Genomic DNA, 9,459 nt, shown 5'->3' with positions numbered 1-9,459 from the left:
ATATATGTATATATTTGTATAATATATAATGTGTATATACATATTATATATGTATATATTAAGCTAAATTTTATCAGTATTAAGACAAAAAATAAAATATGCATATTAATTTTAGATAAAATATTTTATTCTCTATTTATAATTATAAATTTCAAAAAATTGTAATAGAGTTACTATAATTTAGCTTGGCCAAGAATATATTTGAGTATACTCTGATTTTGTAAAGATGTTTATCTGTTCTGTGTATGTTTATGTGTTTTTGTTTTGTTCTGTGAACAGCTTTTCCTCTTTCTTCATCATTTGTTCATAATACAGTTTGGGATATAGACTTAAAAGCCTGTTTTCTCCTAAGTTACTAGGTGTTCTCTGTAATATTAAAATCAGCTTATGCATAGTTTATCAAAAAGTTGAAGATAATTAAGCATAAACTCCATAGAATGGGGAAAAATTATTAGAGAGGAGTCCAATTGATGAATAAGAGGCATGGCCAACCTTTTTGTTTATTAATGAGGAGCTCCCAATAGCCTCAAGAGTATCTCAGGAGACACCCTCCATAAGTTGGTCATTGGTTAAAAGATAACATTTTTTAAAAAATTACAATAATATTTTCTCTTAAAAATGGTGTTAGTATAAAACTAAATTAAGAAGCAAAGATTTTCACATGTGTATGGTAAATCATTATTGTCAATCTTATGGTATACTGAGGGTATTCATGATTCCAAGTGTACAGGTCTTCCAAAATGTAAAGCAAAGATTACTTATTGTTGTAAAACTTTATTTAAGATTCAAAATTCTGCTTTTAACCAAAATCAAAACAAACAAACAAACAAAAAATCAACCAAAAAAATAACTTTTGATGTATATCCCACTTAAAGACAATTAATTAGGTGAAAATTTCTTATGTATTAGAGAGAGATGATTGGTTAAAAGGGTCATGTTATGTCAAAACAAAAATTTAAGTATGCTACAAAATGTCATCAGGATTGTTGTACTACAATGTTGTATATGATTTTGCTTTCTAAATTTCTGTGTAAAAATATGTAATTGCTTTTTAACATTTTATAGGAATTTAATTAATTTTATTTTAGCAATGAGACAGTTTCAAGACTGATTACTAGCACAGTTTCAATAATCAATGCACTGCATATTGTTGTTTTAGTGGTTATTCATTGTACAAGATACAGACATGATGTCCTGTCCACAGACACTATTAGAACAAACCTCTCTATTCACTGAATTAAGAGAATGCAGCTATATATCTACCCTATTTTGAATATACAGATACCAAATGGTAGTTCATTTGTATCTCCATTTTTGTTTAGTTTTGTCAGAGAAGAGTATTCCATTATCATTTAAAATTTGTAGGTACATTAATTCAGCAAAATATTCCAATATAGTCCAGTAGTGCATAATAGTAGTGGGTTTTCCATAAGATTGGCAGTGTCAGAAGCTGAAAGACCAGGAATTTAAATATTAGAATATCTATGTTTGTTAGAAAATAACAGTTCTATTTTATGTCTAAAGTATTTCATATTGTTAGATAGTATTGTTAAGCTTACTGCCTCTGTCACAAGGTAGTGTCATTAAGCTTCTCTTCTGCATGTTTAACAACTAAAATTTGGAGACCAAAAATTAGAGAGATAGATGGGCTAAAAGTACAGCCAAAATTTTAGCTCTAGCCCTTCAAGATCATTGAGGACTCAGGACATAAGAAAACCTCTGCTGTAACATCCTATAACTCAGTTGTGTCCCAAATTTTCTTATCAAGGAGATTATGGGGCCACAGAGGAAAGTGATTAGTGATGTATAGTGTGCCTAAGGAGAGTCACCTAGAGAGAAATATCTATGAGGCTTTCACAGAGAGCCAATTTTTCAAGCAATGGCTGTAACTCATCCAGATGGCTAGCACTGACAGAAGACCTATGAGGTACTGTGTATGGATCCCAGACAAATCCTGAGATTTGACTTACCATGTCAGATAGCAAATGATAAATTTGTATTTATACAGGTCTTTCTTTAACCATCTAGCAGATAAGTGTAACCACTAGATGCCGTATTAATGTGCTAAGCTGTAAAAGTCTCAAGTCAGTAACAACTTCTGACAAGTACCAGCTATACTGATGACTCACTGCTATTACAGACTATTGGACTATACAGGGTTACATTGCTGAATTCAAGTACCTAAAATCTTTGGACTGGCATCAAGTATGAAAAGGTACTCTGGAGAATTCTCCAAATAAAGTTTTTCTAATTGCAATGGAACACTCATCTCTGACATAAGAAAACAAACAAGGGGAATATGTTGGGAGCCACAGAAGCTAGAAAATTGGTGAAATGTGTGTAGGTGGGGTTAGGCCTCAGCACCTAAGGCAAACAAAGTACCTTAGTCCTGAGATAAGCATACTGACTGGTTAATGTTGGCTACTGGTCACTAGGCATCCTTGTTTCATATGTTACTAACTTTGCAAAAATATAAATAAACATCGATATTGTTGCTCACCTACCAGGCATATGAGCCATCACCTAACACAGCTCTTGTCTTCTTATCTATCTTTTCATCATTCCTGCCTCTGTTTCTTCCCAGGTGGAATGAATCACACTGAGACCCATGCATCCTTACACTAATTACCCAGAGTTCTGAGCATCTCTATACCAGTCTCTGTAGTTCAAGACTATGAGCTGGGTACCTGGGTTCTTCTGATCAGCTAGTTAGCACTTCTCAGATGTTTTTATGCAGTGTAAAATTACAGACTAGAACGTACATTAGCAGATTGACCCCTGAAGCCAAATTCTGTTTAAGCTTGGCATGCCACCCAGTAGTCATAGTCTCTTGGATACTTTCTCAACTTCCCTGGCTTTTAATTACTTCATGAGTAATGTAAAATGCAAAATAGCACCTCATTTCCAAATTTATGTTTAGCTGTTTGCATGGAAAGTCCTAACCCTGATAGGAATGGTACTATCTTACAAAGTGTTTAACACGCATTGGGAAAGCAAGACATAGCCAATATATTGTAGAAGTTACAACATTTATTTGACAAAATTAGGGCTAATCTTTCCAAACAAAAATAATAAGCACAATATTTTAGGGAGTAGAATGGGAGTTAGGATATTCTTCGGGTGTTTGTTTTTGACTCTTCTGTCAAGGTTAAGTGTATTCTATAAAGAGAATAGAATGGATGGGAATGTCTTTGAAGAAGGCTGCCATAGATAACTTTCTTTTATTCAAGCAGCCTGGATGAAATGATAACTTCCCTTTTTATTCAAGTACAAAAATTTTCTCTTCTGTAATTGTGGAGGCATATCAGTTCAGTCAATGCATCAAAGAAATGTGGGTAAAAATATGCGACAGTTATTCCTTCTAACTTGCTTATTTGTGGATCGAACTCTTCAGTTAATTACTTGGCCTCAGTTCTTGCATTGAGGCCTATATGAGGCAGACGTAAAGTGTTATGGGTCCCATAGGGTGTTAGCATTACTTGTATAGATGTAGGATAAATTTACTACTTGGTTAGACATATTTTACTATCTAAATGGTTCATTTGCATTAGCCATGGATGCATTAATTTTTGTATAGCCCTTTCATTTCTCAAGATGTGTTTTATATAAAACATTCCTCTTCTCCACAGTCTGTAAGGATGCTTTATTTTCTATTATTACTTACAAAGTATCATTTTTGCCATAGAGAATCTCTCTAACAGCTTTATAGCAATAAAAATGGCTTAAGATTTTCGGAGGTAAACGTGTGTCTCCAAACAGGGAATTAAATATATTATAAATATCTATAGTGTATCATTATCATAAATACATATATGATAGCTGTCACTGTCCAATTGCATTATTTACTAGCACTGAGATAAACTACAGAGTGTTACTAGCTTCCTCTGTATTACAGATTTTATAACATGCATTACTTAGAAATATGTCCACCATTACATGCCATTTTTCAAACATCACCAGAGGTCTCGGGAAGATCTCTTTGCAGAGCTTTAAGCATTTTCTAAAACAATTTTTATTGTGTTTACTAATCCCAGGTATTTTTCTTTCATATTAATTTCTACATATTCATAAATTCACAGAAAGTCTTCTAGATATAAAATGCATCACTTGACTTCTGATTCAATTTGAAGGTTTCCCAGCCCCCTGCTGTTAAATATTGTTTTGATCCTGGAGCCATGTGAATAATGCCAAAATAACTAAGATCACTAAGTACAGTGCAAATGTAGAATTCCCTTGAATTTGTGTCAGTTACATATGAAAATAGCAAAGCATTGTAGCAATATAGGAATACTGAATAAAACTGTCCAGTTTAAACTTTTAAACTTTTGATTTGTTTAAACTTTTGATTTGTCTGCACCTATGTTTCCTTAGTAAGAGATACTACATAATGCAAATAATAGAGGTAGATTATCTTTTTAAAAATACAAATTTTGGGACTTGGTTTACGCTGTCATTTACTAAGGCTTAAACATGTGATATAGGCTCTGGATAATTCAGTATTTTATTGTTAAAGTGAGAAGAATAAGCTCTGCTTCCCAGAAAACTTGCTGTGAATATTTGGTAATGTTCTCACTACTCTTGTTGTAGGTTCCTTTTGCTATGAGGCAAAAAAAAGAAAGTGAATGAAATAACGTAAATTTCAATGCTAGTTTACTTATAATTCATGCTAATTTACTTCTACAGTAGTTTTCTCTTTTGAGTTCCATCTGCATATCAATAATTCTAAGTTTATTATTACTTGCTGATTTACAGCTGACACCTGATGAAGAATCAGTCTTCAAGTGCTACATAAAACGCTCATTGTAACGAAGGAGGTGTGGACCTTTGATTAATACATCAACATTTATTTGTTTTAGATTTTTTTATGTTTTGTTCTGCCAATCTGGGCTCTATAAATAAATATGAAGGAAAATGAACAGCTAGTAACACATTTGATGTGTCATTCTGATGAACTTTAGAATGCTTAATATCATCTTGTTTAATTTTATGTTTCATAAAAGCTTCTCAATTGCACGATCAATTACTTTCCATCTCCGCATCAATCAGTCCAGATGGTTTTCATTATTTGGCAAGGACAGATGCAAATTGGAATTTTTGAACCTGTGATATATATTGTATTAATCCTTGCTATGAAAGTGTCCTTTAGCAGAATAATAAATGAAGCTGAAAATGGTGTTTTACATTCACAATTTTAATATCACTTAAGTATTGAAAGGGACTCTTTAATGCATTAAACCAAAATGAATAATAAAAATGAAAGTCTTCAGAAAAATCAAGCCATTTTACTTCTGTATTCATTGATAAAATAAGAACACTATTTTATTTCTAATTCTTTCTTTCTTTTTCTTTTCTCTTTCTTCTTTCTTTCTTTCTTTCTTTCTTTCTTTCTTTCTTTCTTTCTTTCTTTCTTTCTTTCTTTTCTTTTTCTTTCTTTCTTTCCTTGGTACAGGGTCTCCATATGAAGCTTGGACTCCTAGTGATCCTCCTGCTTCTGGCCTCCCCAGCACTGAGATTACAGACTTCCGCCACTACGCCCAAAGTCATTGGCCAGCTCAGTGCCACCAACAGTGGGCCGGCACAGCATGTGGTGCTAAGGATCAAACCTCTGTACTTGCACTGGCCTAAGCAGATGCTTAGACTCCTGAGCTGTCTTGCCACTCTTTTAATTATAATTTTAATTTTAAAAAAAACACTTTAGATTTGCTTTATATTTTAGTAATCTTGATCTGTCAATGATATGTTGCAAAGCATATAAATTAGCTTTTCTGTATCATATGATTCCTTTACCATCAGTGTTCTCAAACTCAAATATTTATAAAAAGTGTAGCTGTTATGAAACGATAGTTTCACTTTTTTAATTTAATTAAGAAGATTCAGTGATATATGCTCCTATTGATTGCATTTTCATCTACTGTATGTTTTATGTTAAAACTAATTATGAAGATTAATTTTTATTCAACTCTTTCACCCTTTATGTGAACAACTTCGTAACATATTCAATTTGGAGATGGGTCAACCTCCATTTATTCTTACATTTATTTACATGTTTAATGAAAGAATTAAAATTCTCTTGAATGTTGGAACAAGTGATAGAAATTTACAAGAGATAGAAATAATCTAAATTTAACATTACATTTTATCACTATTCTTTGTTTTCTTTCCTTCTACTGCATATAAAGCTCTGGTTGACATTGCCTTTAGGATCTCTTCATTAACTTAAACAATATTTTCAGAGAAATTAACCCCTGGATCACACACTAGGTCTTAGTTTATCTTTGAATTATGGATATTATTTATTATTTGTTGTTATGGGTAGAAGGTTGAGGGACATGAGCATAACACATGTGATAAGATATCTTGAAACATGAAGGCTTTGTGTGCTTATTTTAGCCACAATTGCTCATTCATGAAGATCATCCGTCAAAGAAACTGTCTAAATGGTACATTTTTGCTAATGTTCAGTAGTATCACCAGTTTCATCCATGAAGTTTCTTCTGAGAGTTGTGACTGACTCAACTATTCATCAGTGGGAAACCCACATGGTATAATCCACAGGTGATCCAGAAAAATAAATGTCTCTAGCATTTTATGTTGCAACTTAAATAAATCTACAAATTAATGTTGTTTTTCTGGAGGATAGAGTTAGACTAAGTGACCTGGTCATTTAGTAAGGTAGAGCTGCAGTGTTTGGATGAAAGAGTGGCACATGTGATAGACACAGTTGGTGGGCTTTTCCCGTCCTTGTTGTCCATGCTGATGGCTATTAAGTTGTGTGAACTGTTTACTCTCATTCTGGTGATGATATCCTGAAAAAACTGGAGCTCAAACACCTCCCTTAAATGTGCACAATTTCCATCTCTAGAAAAGTTTACTCAGAGAACTCTAAGAAGATAATGGCCAAATAGATATTTCTTTGTGTCTTTCAGTTTAAGTCTGAATAAAGAATCTAAATGAAGAAATAAAATAGAGACAATGTGAAAAGTCTGTCTGTTAAAAGGACTATAGGATACAGTCTTCTTTAAGGTAAATGATCTATGGTAATGACATCATTTTCCCTTCCTCTATTTTTATCCCTCCAGAATTGTTTATGAGATCTACTGTGTGATGATTAGGAGGGCATCCTCTGGAGTTAGACCACCTGGGATAAAATCAGGGCCACTCCTCATATTAAAAATGTGAACTTGAATAAGACATTAGGCTGTTAACTTAATAATCATACTTTAGTTTTAACAGAAATAGTATAAATTTGATCCTGTTATCAATTGGATGACTTGTTGCAAAGCCATAGTCATAGTTACTTTTCTATCATTGCTGAGACAAAATACCCAATGCCCAGTATGAAGGAGGAAAAGTTTATTTAGCTCACGGTTTGTGGGCTTTCAGTCCATAATCAGCTTACTCCAAGGCAAAGTGACACAGCTCTGGGGCAAGATTTCAAGGCAGCAGAAGACAGCAACGGCAGGAAGAGCAAAAGATGGGGAGTGTAGTCCTCTTTTCCTCACATATACTATATACAGGCTACCCCTACCCAGTGGTATAGAAGTTACTCATTTTATAGTTGAATACAGCTATCAAAATAGGATGCTATCGTTGGTATAAGCAGGCTTTGTAGGTTGTGGTCAGTTTTGTCAGACTTGTACATTTTTTTTTCAGGAACTGGTGATTGAACTCAGATCCTTGCACTTGCCAGGCAAGAGCTTATTCTACTGAGTCATCTCCCCAGTCCCAAACTTGTAAATTTAGGTAAACATCATTGAAATCAAATTACAGAATTAATCTATCTCTACAAATATCTATCTCGTATTTTCTGTTATTCTTATTGTAGCTTTATTTTTTATTAGTACATGTTTGCATTACATAATGATTACATTTGTGGCAGAAAGTTGGTATGTGTACTGACAAATCTCATTTCTTTTCCCCTCACTTCCTTTTCTCCACTTTCTCCATCTCTCAATCTCCACCCAATTTGAAAAAGACCTTCGCATTATTTTTAATTCTGTAAAATCATGATTTTATTTTTACCTCTACTTCTAAGTAGATTATTGCAATCACATACTATGTGATTTTTTGAGATTGGCATTTTTCACTCAGCATAAATACCTTGAGATTCACTCAGAAAGTTTCGTGTGCTGATACTACAGTGTTTTATATAACTCTATACTATTCTGTGGTGCTAAAGTTTGATCAGGTCAACTCGATTAGCCTGGAAATCTCTAAGAGGGTTAAGAGCAGATTTTTGTGTATATCTGAGTGGCTCATGGCAGTCTGACCTTGAGCACTATACATGCCCCTGAGCCCATCCTCTTTGGTACGTGCTCCATTGCTCTCTGTCATGAACTGAACAGCTTTGGTCCACTGTGCCTTGCTGTCATCTGTCACATGGTACTGTCTTGGAGCTAGAAGGTTGTGGACTGAATCCTCTGAAGACATGAGCCAAGTTGATCCTTGTTGATATTATGAGCCAAGTTGATATTAAGAATTACATGTCAGCATCAGGAAAACTAAACAACATTTTGCCATGTTAATTTTATGACAATCAATTTACTGTTTGGTGATTTGGACCATCAAAATTTCCTGCTTCCTATTTTTGTCTATTAAAATAATGCTTTAAATATATATATATATATATATATATATATATGATTGTGAATTAGGTTTTATTTCTGCAAGACAAATCTCCATGAATGGAATTGATAGGTAAAAGGGTAAATTTTTTTTAAAATAAACTAACAAATGATTTTCCAGAGTACTAAACCATTTTACATCCCATCAACAATACGAATGATCCATTTTTAATGATTCACTGTTTCTTCTTTGTTAGTATTAGGTGTTGTCTCTAATTTTCATATTAGTTTTTTTGATACGTATATTCTCATAAAATTTTTTATTAAGTCCAAGGATAGAAATTTGAGTACAATCTTAATCTGAGTGAGACAGAATAAACAACAAAATAAAATAAAAATGTTGAAAATAATTGAAGCTTATCCTGAGAATAAATGAAATGTGGTGATAGCTAGTAATGAGTATGGTGATTTTAATTAAAGTACCTGAGGAATGTTTTATATCTGAGATTCTAAAGAAACAGTGCTCAAACCACACAGAATCAAAGGATTACTTTAGAAGGTATCATAATAAACACAGAAATGTAGAAACAGAAGAGGGGTTTGTATACATCCAGACTGGGAGAATGCTCAATTATTTTTTCAATAAGAGAAGAAGAGAATGGTGTGATATGATTGGTAAGAAAGGCATGAAGCCTGTACCTATTCTCATCTAAAAGGAGTTGGATTTTTTTTCTATTAGCATGAAATGAAACAGAAGTTTGCAGGAGAATTTGTATGCTTTTGAAAAAAAATCACTGTGGACTCCTGTTGAAAGAGAGCACTGAGGGAACAGGCAAAGCATTTGGAATAGAGAGATTTGTGTTCTATAGGACGAATAGAAATTCAAAGTTTGGAC

The 9,459-nt window shown here is 33.2% G+C and overlaps 1 pseudogene; it reads right to left on the bottom strand.

The window, feature by feature from the left end:
• Nucleotides 1–8,430, bottom strand: part of LOC101579427 — an 11,116-nt pseudogene extending 2,686 nt beyond the window's left edge.
• Nucleotides 8,431–9,459: the final 1,029 nt, after the last annotated feature.

Source organism: Octodon degus, unplaced genomic scaffold (genome assembly GCF_000260255.1).
Source record: "Octodon degus isolate 3935 unplaced genomic scaffold, OctDeg1.0 scaffold00277, whole genome shotgun sequence".
Taxonomy (NCBI): Eukaryota; Metazoa; Chordata; class Mammalia; order Rodentia; family Octodontidae; genus Octodon; species Octodon degus.
The sequence above is the reverse complement of the archived record's forward strand: the minus strand, read 5'-3'. Positions and strand labels throughout refer to the sequence as shown.